Genomic DNA, 16,316 nt, shown 5'->3' with positions numbered 1-16,316 from the left:
TTTCTTGGTCCAAGGACTGTACATAAATAAATGTAACAATTGTGAATTAATATTGTGAGAAACCCATTTCTGTTTCATAACACTGTATGCAATAAATCCCTGAAAACAGTAACACCTGTAAAGTATCTAGCAGTGACAATCCAAAGTGACCTAAATGGGAATGACCTCATAAAGGTAGTTGTGCAAAAATTAAATGATCAGCTGAGATATCTGAAGAATCTTAAAAAAGTGTAATTCTTTCACAAAAGAAGTGGCTTAAAAAGCATACATTTGACTGATTCTTGAGTACTGCTTGTCTGTCTACATTCTTACCATGTTAGGTTAATAGGAGTTGGAGGGCAGGAGGGAGGAGAGGGGAGGGGGGGGGGGGGGAGAGAGAGAGAGAGAGAGAGAGAGAGAGAGAGAGAGAGAGAGAGAGAGAGAGAGAGAAGTCTGCACAGAAAAGGCCATGTTTCATCACCAGTTAATTCAGCAAATGCGAGAATGTTCTGGGGATGCTCATTACATTCCAGTGGCAGATGCTACAAGAAAGCCATTGTCCTGTAAGTAGTAGTTTACTGTTCGAATCCTGAGTTTGTACATTCCAAGAGGAATAACATCAATGAAATTAAAGCTTATTCAGAGGTTTACAAAAAGCAATTCTTCCCAGGCATCATTCAATAATGGAACAGTAACTGGCACAAATGATACTAATACAAGAAATGCCTTGCACTTACGCATTGTAAGGTGACTCGCAGAGTATAAATGTAGATGTAGAGCAAGGCTTCACAGCAAATGTGCTACTTGAGCAAACGGTGAGTGCACATCTACGAGCTGCAAATACTGTACCCCCTCCATTGTCATACGGAAGAGGGTGGGGAGCTGTGGGGATCCTTGTGTAAATGAGGAAATCGATCCTGAAGGAAATGCTTATAGAAATACACGATACCTATGAATTTTTTGTCGCATTGCTGATCAGGTACTTCAAGCTACAGTTTAGTATAAAATGTGTACCACAATGTTTTTCATTTTCCCATTTGGTTGTGTTACACATCCTGATTTATTTCCCAAATAGCCGGACTCTGTCAGTGATCCGATACGCTAATAAATTCCATGACAAATCTACATTTTCTGCACTTCCTTCAATACTGCTAAGGATGTCAAATCCAGCTGTACACCTGTGATACCTACACTCTGATACAGTGTTAAACAATGTGCAATGAATTCTTAACAAAGAATTTGTGAACTGGCTTTGAACATCGTCATTATATGCCTTTATATGTATGGGAAAATGATTTTCATGTTTGATGAAAGCTCCTCACAAAACTTTTCTACCTGAAGTTGATAAATGTTTAGCTGCAACTACTAAGTTTTCTAGTATTAAATCACCATTCATGAAAGCACACTAGGCCTTTGCTAAAGTATGCAATTTTTCAGCTCATCTAGATGGTGACCTACTTGGTTTTGCTTCCTCTTCTTCCTCCTACTGAGAGATTGTACATGCTAAGGTCCTTCAATTTTCCATTTCCATATTCTTTGACATGGTGAGACATGTGGAGCCTTTTTGAACTGAACTACCTGAAAGTATTTAATATCTTATGATGCACTAAACCTTTTGCAAACACATCACTCCTTGCATAAAAAGACAAGATTCCTCAAACTGCAGATTAAAGTGTGAAGGTTCAGTCAGTGATATACAAAGCTGGCTTGCCATCACTGCTATTATTTCACAGCTGCTGCTTCTCCAGTGTTGTTGCAACCACACTGTGCACGTATATTTTCCACACTCCCCATCCAGCCGCTACTGCACTACTCGTGAGCAAGAATCTGATCAAGTGCGAGTACTCACACTCAAAATCAGTGAGTTGTTAAGCCCCGATGTAGACAGTCACTGAAATCAAGACATCTGCTCTCATTGGTGAATATGGCTTTGCACCATTCACCCCTTTGGTTGCCAGGCTGCAAGATGATAAGACATGAGAGGTAGCATGGCAAGCAGCATCTTTGTTCAAAGCTCAGCTTCTTACAAATGATTCCTGATGGCTTTATCTGGCATAATGGGTGCAATATGCCACAGCTGTCACACAATCGGCAATGGCTTCTTGCATGATGCAGTATCCCAAACACAAATTTGTATGTCACTGTCATCCTGAATCAGGATCATGAGCAGGTGCACCTTTGTTGAAAAACCAACATCAACAACATCCAGATGCATCTCATATTCAATGCATTGTTTGTTGAGGGGCATAGACCAACAACATGGATTCATTGACATTCAGATAATTACACGAATCTGTTCTACAGTCTCAGCTTCAAGTTACTATAATGTTTAACAACTCACTAAAATAGTCATAACAACAGACTGTTATCTCAAATACAATTGTTATGGGGTCAACTTTTCATGCTTTAGATTGTTTCCTGTTCCAGCACATTCTGACTTATTGCTTTTATTGCCTGTTATCAGTTCCTCACTCAAATGTCTTTCCAAAAGTTCATTTTTCATTGATGAGTGTGTAAATTTATGAGATTGATGTTTGGTTTCTGGGATGGAGTGTGTTTCTCTGATACCAGTAGTTTACCTGGTAGAATGACAGAATGGACATGGCAGCATCAGTGAAATTTGACTTTCCTTCTGCTTAGAGAACTAGAATTATCACAATGGTATAGATTATGAGTACATACCATGTATAAAGTACAATTTGCTACATATATGGGGCAGCAGTGAGTTATAAAGCACTGTACAACTGCAAAATCCCGAAACAAACAGCTATCATAAAGGATGGATAGATAGATAGATTATTAGTGCAGCAAATGATGTAAACCTTGTTAACTGATTTAAACTGTGCACACCAGAACTGTAAGTGATCATAAGAAAGCTTAGGTTTCAATACGATCTGTGTGTTATTTATAAATGATCATTGTGTGTGTGTGTGTGTGTGTGTGTGTGTGTGTGAGAGAGAGAGAGAGAGAGAGAGAGAGAGAGAGAGAGAGAGAGAGAGCGGGGGGTGTGAAAGAACATCTAAACACAGTCAAGTATAAATCATACAACGGAAACTCCAGGTAGGAATATCAACAATGTAGGGAAAGACAGATTGCTACTTACCATAAAGAAGACAGATCCAGTTGCACACAGGCACAATTAAGAGACACTCATTCACATCTTTCGGTCACAGCCTTCATTGTTAGAAGACACACACACACACACACACACACACACACACACACACACACACACACACAAGCAAGCAAGCGCACCTCACGCACATGACTGCCAACTCCAGCATCTCGGGCCAGAAATGCTGAAGTTGATGGTAACGTGTGTGTGTGTGTGTGTGTGTGTGTGTGTGTGTGCACGCCTGCATACGTGCAACTCTTTTCCTGACAAAGGCTGTGGCCAAAAACTGTATGTCAGCATCTTTTAATTGTGCCTGTCCACAACTTGACGTGTCTTCAGAATGAGATTTTCACTCTGCAGCGGAGTGTGCGCTGATATGAAACTTCCTGGCAGATTAAAAATGTATGCTGGACCGAGACTCGAACTTGGGATCTTTGCCTTTCGCAGCCAAGTGCTCTACCATCTGAGCTACCAAGCACAACTCACGCTCCGTGCTCACAGCTTTACTTCAGTCAGTATCTCGTCTCCTACATTCCAAACTTTACAGAAGCTCTCCTGCGAACCTTGCAGAACTAGCAGTCCGGAAAGAAAGGATACTGCGGAGACATGGCTTAGCCAAATGTTTGACGTGTCTTCTTTACAGTAAGAAGCCAACTGTCTTTTCCTACATTGTTAAATATAAATCATTGTACACAAGGAAAAAGGTAGATTGCGATAATCATCTACGAAGGCAGCAAACAATGTTAACCTGCCACTAAGTCACAGTAAGATACAGCCAAGGGCCATCTAGTCAAAAGGCTCAGAAGACTATACAGTAATATTTCACCACTTATTTCGCAAATAAAGAGATTGTTGAATCAGACCTTTCTGTGCAGTGAACACATACTTCATCTTTCTCAATGGGATCAGTTAGCCTCACTGTTGTGTTATTTGCTGTTGAACTGTCCGCATATTGCCTCTTGGACATTGAATAAACACTTTTGTTAGCACACTCAACCAATGATTCAGTAACAGTTGCGTCATACATAATAAGTAAAAAAGAACACGAAAATATGCTTTGGATACATCAATATTTATTTGTACTCAAGGAATTCTGTTTCACTTACATACCTGTACTTCATAAGATTACAGTAGAAATGACTTGTGCAAAAAAAATTAAGTATATGCATTTCAGATCAAAGCAGAATACAAACTAAACTGACACAAATAAAATAACAGTACCACTGCATGGGGATCAGCACAGTGCCAAACTAAAATATATCAATCACCAAAAAGACAAAAAATGCTACCATCACTTTATTAAGAAATAAATACGAACAGTGCTTCAACACGATAATAACAATAAGTCTTTGAACATATTCATTTACTAAAAGTATGAACAATAAAGTTTCCAGTGCCCAAAAAAATACCAACATTTCACCCCCCCCCCCCCCTCTCTCACACACACACACACACACAAAATCTTAAAATATGTTATTCCATCTGTGGCTACAGCATGCTAACTTAAACTTTACAGATCTATTTCCATTTCAAGTCAGTCTTAATTTTTGTTACTTCTGCACCAACAATTGCAAACTGTTCCACACATTAAAAAATCAGCTCCATAATTAAAATATATAACTAAATGAACTCCTAAACAAATTACATAATTTTCTTTATCCAGATTACATTAATCAAGATGAAAAACCATGATTCAACCTTTTAGATCATAGACAACCAATGGGCATGCAAAAGTCAGAAATAACTCTTGCTTTAGCTTTCAAATATTCCAGCTTCAAGATTGGGTGTTTAAAAACTCTTAACATTCTGATGCCTGAACAGGATTTTTTACAAGGCATGAGAAATTATTTGGCAAGGTGAAGAGTAGCTCAGCCTTAGCAGGAACTAATTTGGTCACATGATGCGGTACAGTCACATTCGGATTCAAAGTGGTGCGTGTTGTTACTTTGTATTGTGAGAGTGAAAATAACTTCAAGGTAAGCCACAAGAACTTGCTATTAACATCATTAATGTTAGTCACAATGGAAACAAGAAAGGTATGATAGGCAATTAAATGAGCAACAAATTTTGGCAAGCAAACATTAAGCAACATGATGAGGGACAACACGATGCTAATTGATTTTATTATTTTCCAGTTTCCTTGTCCATTTTCCTCCAGGAGGCATCACACACTTTTGCTGTGATTCATGGTCTTTCAAGTCTTCTAATGTCACCATATTGTGAAAGAAAGTTGGTCTTGTTGTATTTCGGTTAGCATTTTTGGCTAGTAACACCAAGGTGCTAGGTTCGATTCTTTTTCTGGTGGAAAAATCTGGAGCAGTTCCGCTCATCCTTGTGGGGGCACTATGAATAAATGTTGAGAACTTAAAGAGTCTGACAACTATTCTCAAACAACTGTGTCATGGAAATGCTTCGCATTCTGAATGCACAGTCTTATTTTGTGGCCGCTTCTGCTCTATGAGTACAATAAGCAAATTTCAGACTATCATGTAGAAATCGGCACAAAAAATAAAAAAAATACAGAAATACAAGGAAAGCCAAACTTTTGCATTAGCAAATGAGCACCAACTTTCTCCTCTTGATTCCACAGACAAAATTTTGTAACAAAATGATTCGCCATACTATCTAGACTTAAATCCTATAGAACATGTCTGGAACCTTGCATAGAATATGATACATCATCATAATATGCCAAATATCTCACTCTCTAATGAGTAAAAAAAGACTAATGCTTTTGCTGCTAATAAACATATGTCTTGTGTTGCCTTGGTGTAATGCTACTTCAGCAATTTGTGTGTAAATTTCACTGCTTTTATATTCAAGTAGCTTTTCAGTTTGTCTCACAAGGTTGAGCGGACCTCTTTCCAGACCTTTCCAACACAAAAAAATTTGAAGTTGTCAGCAGGAACTGAGCCCAAACCTCATCAATGATAGCCAAAACTGTTAACCACTAGCAGTCTATTGCTCTAACTATCGTAACATCAGTATTGTGACGTTAGAAGACTTGAAAGGCTGGCTGTCATGCAAAAAAATGTGTGATGTACTGACAAAGGAACTGAAAATATAACAAAATTAGTAAGCACAGATTCGAAGAAAGCAACGGCATCATTATCCGTGACTGAAACAGCAAACAATGAATTAACAGTCACTGCTGTGGAAAATAATGCGGCCACTGGGGAAGGGAATTTATGAGTACTGCCAGCCAAGCCTGATGAGCAGCTAACCTGAGCAATATTGTACACATTGTTTTTCTTTTGGTTCTAAATGGCCACTTCATTCAGTGGCACTTAAAGAAATTTGGCACTTCAAAGCACCCCACTAGTAAGAATACAAGTGTACACTATTTCTACTTTTCCTCCCTGCTTCCTGGGTGTAAACATGACAGATGTGCATTCATACTTCATCTTTCTCAATGTAAGCACTTATTGCCTCACCGTTGTGTTATTCTCCGAAGATTAATATACACCTGAAACATTGTTAAGCAACTGTCTCAGGTTTCCATGCTTTTCAATGGCACTCAAAATTTTGTTTTGTATGTTAGGTCATGACCAACTTTCTAAATCTGTTTTAATTAATCTCACATACTGAACTCGCAGCACGCATATGAAAGACTTTAAAGATAAGCACTATTCACAAAACTTAGTTTCATTTGCAGTTTCTCACATATTTTTCATAAAACGTAGCTGATTTTGTGTGATTAAAATTTTGTTTAGTTTACGGTACATACCAATTCATCAGCAACATACTTTTCATAATCTAAGAACTGTTACAAGTAAAATGCTTTGCTATCCCAGTTATACATAGGATTTATGCTTAATGCAAAAAAAACTTGTAATCTAATAGCTTCTTTCCTTAAGTGATTGTAACCTCATTCTCAAATTTCTCAAAGTCTGTTACTATACTCACCCATCTCACTTTTACTTCTTTACCCTGAAACAGTTCAGTAAATAGTCTGCAACCTCATTATGTCACTTACATGGTAAACAGATAACACTGTGGTGAAGAAACAGATTAAGAGATGTAAATTGGTAGCTCACTTTTTTAGCAATACAAGTCCTGCCTTATAAATTATTTTACTTCAACAGACCAAAATGCTTTGTCAAAATAATGTAAATGTGCGATCAAAAATATGAAATATGCAATTAAAAGGCACTGTATATTATGTCTTTTGCATGACAATAAGGAACTTTGTTATTACATAATTTTAATACAAATACAGACACTCTACAACAATAACAGCAAACACCACAATTTACTTTCCTGATTTTGAAAGTAAATTATTGTAATGCATGGTTTGATTTACATGTTTACCTTGACATGCAAAAACTACAATTCCAGGCCTGATGAATTATAGGAACAAAGCTTTACACTGTAGTTAACTTTTCTCTGGCAGTTCATGTAAGTTACATTTAAAATATCCTTCTTTGAAAATGTTTACAGCACATATAACTACGAAATAATCTTCTTGGCAATGTAGCTTATAAATGTGCAACAGTATTTTGGGTACTATATTTCTGTTCTACATAAGATATCATATTACTGCATCAGTTTATATATTACATTAAGAGCATTACATTTACTTCACAACTATATTTAAAACTACACACACTATTGTTTCATAAATGAATCACAACTGCAGAATATGTTGCTTTAAATAAACTCACAACAGTATAACACAGTTCTGACATCATTAATGTTTGGTACTTACACACAGTTCACCAATTTCATAGTTACACCATGTTACAAAATGAAAAATGGTAATCTGGTAAAGAGAAATCCTAAACACAGGTGGAAACTCTTATAAATTTCTTTTATTTCTGTCTATGATCACAAAATTATTAAATCCTCAGACTATTAGTTTCAGTCAGCAATGACACCTTCAGATCTGCAGCAAAACATGGGAAAAACCATATACAATAAATGGACTGTCAACACCTCAAAACATTAAAATAGCAGATAATGAAAAGTATTACTGACAAACATGTAGAAAACATGCACTTAAAATATGACAAGAAATACCTATATTAAAACATGTCCTAATATAATGAACCCATAGTGGCATCATCAAAAGATACACACAAAATCAGCATAGCATCCTTCCACATATTTAAAATATGATATACACCAGAGCACAGTGGCACAGTGTCAGCGGAATAATCTTGTTAACAGCACCACTGTTCATGACACAATGCAATACAGTAGCAACAAAATGTTTATGCCATAAGCTTGTTATATGTCATACTGCATGCCTACATATATTCATCAATTATATAACTGTACAAATGCAATAGAACGAAGAACGCAATAGGTAATGTCTACAGTGGGCTTACCTGGTGTGTAAGTTATTACAGTGATAAAATGAAATAAGTCAAAAACACAGCTAAAGTTATTTAAACTGTTAAAAGGAAATGGTTAAGTGCTGATTTGTAATTCTGGGATCTCTTGTAGCTAACAGAATAATATAAAAATGATAAAATAAGTGGGGAAAGAAGCCAAATGGATGAAACAATGCTATGCTGATTTTGTTTGTATCTTCTGACAATGCCACTATGGCTTCTTTATATTAGGACATATTTTAAAATAGGTATGCCTTGTCATATTTTAGGCACATGTTTTCCACATCTATGTTAGAAATACTCTTCATTATGGCCTATTTTATTGTTTTAAGATGTCACTTGCTGGATATTACTGTCCTGTTTGCAACCATGTCACAGCTTGCGAAAAAAACTGTTATGGAATTTTCAATGAATTTTTTATATTAAGTACTATGATGACATATGTCCAGTATGTCACAACTGTTCTCTTCCAACAAGTTGCTATCTTTAATCAATACTGATTGCAGTATATGTAAAATATTATATTTATACGAGAAAACGATTTTATCAGAGCAACAAATGCACAATTATTTTTTGACACACACAAAAAGTGTACAATCTCTATTCTCCCTTTATAGGGTGCTTGCACTCAGCATGCAAGACAATAATAATCAGTAAAGTGAGGAAAATGGAATATTTGCACTGCGCACACACACACACACACACACACACACACACACACACACACACACACACACACACACACACACAAAACTGTTATGCGTTTAAATTTCGTTAATAGTACAAAATATATAACCATTCAAGACACATTATTGCAGAGTTGACGATACTGCTAGTAAAGACAATTTTAGCAATTCCCTTCATGCATCACAAGTATAAAACTTATAACTGCAGTACATTTGTAATGACTTATGAATAGATGCAAGGGAAGAATAGGCTGCAACGTGCAAAAGACATGCATTTCACAATTGTTATGGGCTAATTTTTTAACTTACAAGTAATTTTTTTTTAAATTTCCATGCTTATATGGGAAATTCCTGGCAGTTAAACACAGTTTTTACAAACAGCTCATCACATAATATTCCTTTTAATAACACAGTACACCAGTTACTGTGCATGCAAACACTAAACAGCACACACAAAAGGTGGTGCAGACAAAAGACCACATTATTCAATATGGATTTCAGGTAAGTCAGTCATAAAATTAAAATGAGAAAGAGAAAATTACACTGAGGTGACAAAAGTCATGAGATAGCTTATATATACTCAACAGCAATGAACAGATGCTGAACGCAGAATGGTAGTTGGAGCTAGATGCATGGGACATTCCGTTTCAGACTCTCACAGAGTCAAGAATGTGCTGAGAATACCAATTTTAAGGCATTGCTTCTCACCACATACAATGCAGTTGCCAACGGCCTTCACTTAATGACCGAGAGCAGTTGTGTTTGCTTACAGTTATCAGTGCTAACAGAAAAGTAACAATATGTGAAATAATTGCAGGAATCTGAAATGTACGATGAACATATCCATTAGGACAGAGCGGCAAAATTTGATGTTAATGAATTATGACAGCAGAGCAACGCGAGTGCTTTTGCTTTGCCTATAGCTTGTAACAATATTGGTTGGACTGTCAATGACTGGAAAACCAACACCTGGTCAGATGAATCTCAATTTAAATTGATAAGAGCTGATGGTAGGGTTCGAGTTTGGTGCAGACCTCATGAAGTCATGGAGCCAAGGTGTCAACAAGACACTTTGCAAGCTGATGGAAGCCCCATAATGATGATGCACGTGTTTACACGGAATGGACTAGGTCCTCTGGTCCAACTGAGCTAATCACTGACTAGAAATGGTTATGTTTGGCCACTTGGAGACCACTTGCAGCCATTCATGGACTTTATGTTCCCAAACAATGATGGAATTTTTATGGATGACAATGCACCATGTCACTGGGCCACAACTGTTCACAACTGGTTCAAAGAACATTCCAGATAATTCACACAAATGATATGGCTACTCAGATCGTCCAACATTAATCCCATCGAACATTTATGGGACATGATTGAAAGGTCAGTTCATGCACAAAATCCTCCACCAGCAAGACTTTCGCTATTATGGACAGCTATAGGGGCAGTGTGACTCAATATTTTGACAGGGGACTTCCAGTGACTTTTGAGTCTGTGCCACGTCAAGTTGCAGTACTACATTGGGCAAAATGAGGTCTGACACAATACTGGGGGGTGCCCCATGAGTTTTGTCACCTCAGTGGATATGGTGACCTTATTAACCAGCATTTTTATTTGTCCTTTTTCTAAGAATAGTATATGCAGTGGATGATATCACTCTTAAGATTTGTACTATAAAGTATGCCAAACAGGATTTGTTTCTGACTGAGACACTAATATTTTTACCCATTTAATGTATATGACAATAAAATAGCCCAATGTAAAATAATGCCTCTATCATTAGTGTTATTTCAGTTCTTGGACATTTTTCTCAAAAAGCAAACTGAACATCAGCCATTATTTTGTACTCATAAATCACTCAAAGTAAACACACCCCAGTTTTTACAAATTTGTGCCCTTCAGTCATTATTTAGCAATACTCCCACCCCCCTCTCGATAAAAATCAATATGGCAAATATGTGTCACACAAAAATTTCATATACGCCTTATAGCCTACTCAATATTATTACTCCAAAAATATAGCTTCATAAAAAGGAAGAATCTGGACAGGTAGTCTTAAAGTCAGTGGCAGCTGCACATACATCTTTCTTAATGAGCAAAGCATCTAAGCAGTTGATAGGATGGTTAGTATTTCACGATGCTTGCAAGTTGTCAGCTGCAGCTGCGAATGCCAATGATAGGCCCACAAGCACCGCCAAAGCACCCATACTCATTCCACTCGAGGCAACATCTGCAATTCATCATATTGAGCTAAGTGTCATGACTGTGCCTCTATTACACTACTGAAGATAAAAAGAAGTAATAAAGTGCTATAAATATCCCTCACATTTAAGACTTAAAAAATCTATAGCAAAATAACACACAACGGTTTCTGGAAAAAAATTGACATTAACACTTGTACTTAATATTACTATCATCTCTTACAATACCATTCACTTGTCTCTCATCAGGCAGAACTTTTAAGCCAAAAGATACTGCAAAGGATGTGCTACTGAGATTCATGGTGTCAATTTATGGTAAACATTTATAATGATAACAACAAAAGCTGAGCCTTGTTGCTGCAGCAACTTAGTTTGGGTTCCTGCTTCACTTTTCATTTTTAGCTTTGGTATCACAATGCCATCATCCCTCTACACGTGAGTGGTCATTTTGTGGGGAAGAAAGGCATTTGATTCCCAGGACTGAAAGAGTTTTGTTCTTGGTAGAAGGACTGAAACATGATGCATTCAGCCCTCTAAGGCCAAGCAAAGGCTATGCAAATGGAAAATAGCTGAACCAAGGTTGGAAAGCTGATGATGAGTTGGAGAGCAGTGTGTTGACCACATGCCCTCCATATGGCACCTTACAATGCTGTTGGCAGATAATATGGTGCCTGGTCAGCAAAAAGTAACCTTTAGGGTTTATTATGGAGTTAAAGTTTTTCAAGTGTTGTCTTCAAGGATTTGAAAAGTTGTTTCCTGGTTCTAGCTGAGCCTTTTTTACCTAGTATTTTGTCTTCAAAACATTTATGATCCATAAGTTATGTATCATTATGTGACCAAGAAGTTTAATCTTCTTAGTTTCTATTTCCTTGAGGTGTTGCTCTTTTTCATTAGTTCTTATATAAGCTGATTCTCCTACCAAACCATATTGAGACTAGCTCTCAGACAGGTACTTACAGGCAGTGCAGGGTAATTAATCTCAGAAGCAAAGAAGGGAAATTAAATAATAGAATATCTCAGGGGTCAGTATTATCTCCTGTACTTCAAAACCTTTATATTTATGATATACTCAAAACCAGTACAATGAAGTTCAGATATGCAGTTCAGTACAATGAGTTCAGAAGTGCAGAATGCACTCTAATTGACAGCAAAAAAAAAACCTTAAATATTTCACCAAAGTCAGCAGTTTCCACACAAACAACAATGCAGAAAGTTATAAACTGGAGGTCCACATTAATAACACCGTGCTTCCATTCCAGAGTCACCCAAATTATCTTGGAATGACTCTTGATAGCACACTGTCTTTCAGGAAGCATCTAGAAGAAACTTTTAGGAAGTTAAGAACACAAAACAGCCTTATCCAGAAACTCTGCAGTACTAGCTGGGGGGCAACAGTACGTACACTTCGAACTTTGGTGCTCAGTTTAATGTTATCTAAGGCTGAATATCGTTCTCTGGTACGGCTGAACATTCCTCAAAATGATTCAAATGGCTCTAAGCACTATGGAACTTAACATCTGAGGCCAGCAGTCCCCTAGACTTAGAACTACGTAAACCTAACCAACCTAAGGACCTCACACACATCCATGCCCGAAGCAGGATTCGAACCTGCGACTGTAGCAGCCTCGTGTTTCTGGAGTGAAGTGCCTAGAGCCGCTCAGCCACAGTGGCCGGTGAACATTCCTCACGTAAATAAAATAGACGCTCAGCTCAATACAATCATGGGAATTATTTCTGGCTGTATAAGAACTACTCCCTTGCGCTGGCTTCCAACACTCAGCTACATAGCTCCTCCTCTGTTAAGAAGACAAGAAGCAAAATAAAGAATAATCTTCAACTTCCCCCCATCCATGAAGATATTCCTAATTTGAGAACAAACTGACTTCAGTCCAGAAACACGCCTCTGCAACTGGCCCAGCAGCTTGCTGATAGCAATTCACCACTGGCATGATATCTGGACTACAAATACACCACCTGAAGTGTGATATCTTATTGACCCTCTACAGAGATTCAAGAGCTTTGAACTCCCACAGCATCAGAGGAAGAATATAAATCACATCCAAAAAGCACACGGAGTGTGTAGACAACCTGCGCAAACGGGGTAAGTAGCCCACCCCAAGCTGTGACTATGGAACACCAAACGAGACCATCCAGCACATTGTCAAGGAGCGTGATGATGACGTTTGGTTTGTGGGATGCTCAACTGCATGGTCACCAGCGCCCGTACAAAGTCCCAATTTTTTCACAGTCCAATCTAGCCACTGTCATGAATGATGAGGATGACGATGAAATGGTGAGGACAACACAAACACCAAGTCCCCGGGCAGAGAAACTCCTCAACCCAGCTGGGAAACGAACCCAGGACTCCATGATCCAGAGGTAACAATGCTAGCCACTAGACCATGAGCTGCGAACCTCGAGGACCATAAACTGAGAGACTACCTTGTTGACCCGAATGACTTTTTTCATGGCCACAGCATCAAGCCATGACTAAGGAAACTGGACATTAGAATATAAAAGTTTTAAATGTTACCTGTATTTGTAACTCTTTACGTATTTTTTGTGTGTTCTTGACGGTATTTCATGTGTAGTACTGAACACTACATAAATAAATAAACTTAATTTATGACTCCTAATGCCGTTTATCTCTTGGCTTCAAGATTTCTGTTGCTTATAGCTCCAATTCATCTTTCTTTTTACTCACTGTGCAGCTCTCATTTTCATAGAGCAGAGTGCTCGGGACAAAAAATTTAGCAAATCCCGTTCCTATATTGATACACGCATATTAGCTTATTAAGAGAATTCTCTTGTACTGGAATATCAGTTTAGCAAAAAATTATCTGTTTCCTGCAGAGATGAAGAGGACTGCACAGGAGAGTAGTGTGGGGAGCTGCATCAAACCAATCTTCAGAATAAAGATGATAACGACAACATCGACCATCTACTTTCTAATGGAATGCACCTACTACTATAAGAACCTGTGCTTCCTAAATAGTAAAACTTCCTCCACTTTAATAATAATAATAATAATAATAATAATAATAATAATAATAATAAATGTTTCTGAAGCACACAGCATGCATTCTTCCCTGTAATTATGTCATAAACCTGCTGGCCAGTTTAGAAGCAGTTCATTCTCCAGTGGCAAATAGTGTCCCTACTAACATGAACTGAAGAAGGCACATGCCATACACAGTTCAGTGCATTAAACCACACTCATAACTCTGGTGTACTGAAAAGTGGTGTCTACTGTGCATGTTTGCAGATGAAGAAAGGAACAGCTTCTAAGTTTGCAGGCAGTTGCTTGACAGCAAAACACCTAAGAATGCATATTGGAGGTTACAGTCATATATGTCATATATATTTTATTCATACTTTTACTATTATTTTGCCAAGTCTTAAGTGAGTTTGATATAGTGTCACTAACAGATCCAGTTGCTCAGTATTAAGAATAAGTTTGAAATTTTATGTGGAAATGTTCACAAAGAATGATTTGGTGAGAACATGTAACACTAAATCTAGCTTCTGTAGTGTAAATTTTATAGCAATCTACACATTTACAACAAAAATTCGTAGGGGGCAATGTCCCAGCAAAAGCAGTTTAAGCTTTATAAGAAATTTTGTAACATTAAAAGTGGAAGATGTATATTCAAAACTGGTGGACAAAATGAATTAGAATGACATGGGTAAGTAAGTTTAAAATTGTGAATACTTTGAAACAAGCCCTTTGTAGAGGAGGTGGTTTGCTTTTGTGAAGTATACAATTCAGATTGAATGATAATCTGAAAAGTCATGCCTGCAAGTGGTACACCTCAGAAAATTCTTCTCGTTTGTTTGGAAGCTGTCATTTTAGTGAAATATCAATGTATGATGCAATTTACTGTCCAAAAACTTGGTTGGTTGACTAGCTAATAACCTGTTTTCTCTATATTGATATGACATGGATGATGAATATACCTGCTAAATAAAGCATGTTTATATTTGTATGATACGGAGTGCTTATCTACAACAAGACGGCACTCCATTAGTCTACAATTGAGACATAAGAATATGTCAGAATGAATTTATAAATTATTGATAAGTCAATGAAATACTGCTGAGTTCCCACCTTTATCCTCAGACTTAAAAGCTGTCAAATTTTCCCTATGGCTACATTTAATGGACATTGCTTACCAGATGAGATAGCTAAGATGTGTGCAGTGCATGCAAGTATTAAGTGTCATGTGCAGCTATTATACAAGATTCATACACAAAAAGTTTGTGCAGACAAAGGAAGGGAAAGGAAAGATTAAGGTTTAAAGTCCTGACAATGAGGAGATCATTAGCGAGGGCTCGCAAGCGCAGATTGGATAACGATAAGGAAGGAAACTGGTCATGGCCTTTCAATGGAACCATCCAGACATTCGTCTTATGTGATTTACAGGAACTATGGAAAATCTAAGCCTGGTTGGCCAGATGGGGATTTCAGCCACCATGGTCCCAAATCTGAGTCTAGTGAAACTACGGCGCCATTTTGCTTGCTGTTTGTGCAAAGAGTGATACTACTTAGGATTTATGCTGAGTCCATAATACAAAGCTATCTTTCACATATATCCTGGTTGTCATCAATACAAAGTAGCTGTCATTTGAGAGCAATACTCATATTGTTAAAGAGTATATACAATATCCACCTGCAACTTGTCTGTAAACTAAGAGAGAAGTTTGTAATGTCAGTAAATGTAAGATCTATGTGGTTGAATAATGCAAGATACAACAGTAGGACATAACAACAAGAGAAATCACTGCCACTAAGAACAAAATCATACGTTGGTGGAACTCTACACAGTGACCAATTACCATGTTAAAAAAACACCCATGAAAAAAATTGTAAAACATGAAGTTCAGAGAGTATACAGTCAATAAGAAACTAAATCTAAAATCAGAAATGAACTGTTAAAAATTAAAGCTCAAATGAAGTTAAAGGTAATCCTCATATTAACAGCAACTAAAATGATTA

The 16,316-nt window shown here is 37.3% G+C and overlaps 1 protein-coding gene across 1 annotated transcript in view; it reads right to left on the bottom strand.

Moving 5' to 3' along the window:
* The window catches only part of LOC124712240 (carboxypeptidase D-like), a 255,060-nt gene that overhangs the window by 177,995 nt on the left and 60,749 nt on the right, over positions 1 to 16,316 (bottom strand). The window lies entirely within an intron of this gene.

This window comes from Schistocerca piceifrons, chromosome 8 (assembly GCF_021461385.2).
Source record: "Schistocerca piceifrons isolate TAMUIC-IGC-003096 chromosome 8, iqSchPice1.1, whole genome shotgun sequence".
Taxonomy (NCBI): Eukaryota; Metazoa; Arthropoda; class Insecta; order Orthoptera; family Acrididae; genus Schistocerca; species Schistocerca piceifrons.
The sequence above is the reverse complement of the archived record's forward strand: the minus strand, read 5'-3'. Positions and strand labels throughout refer to the sequence as shown.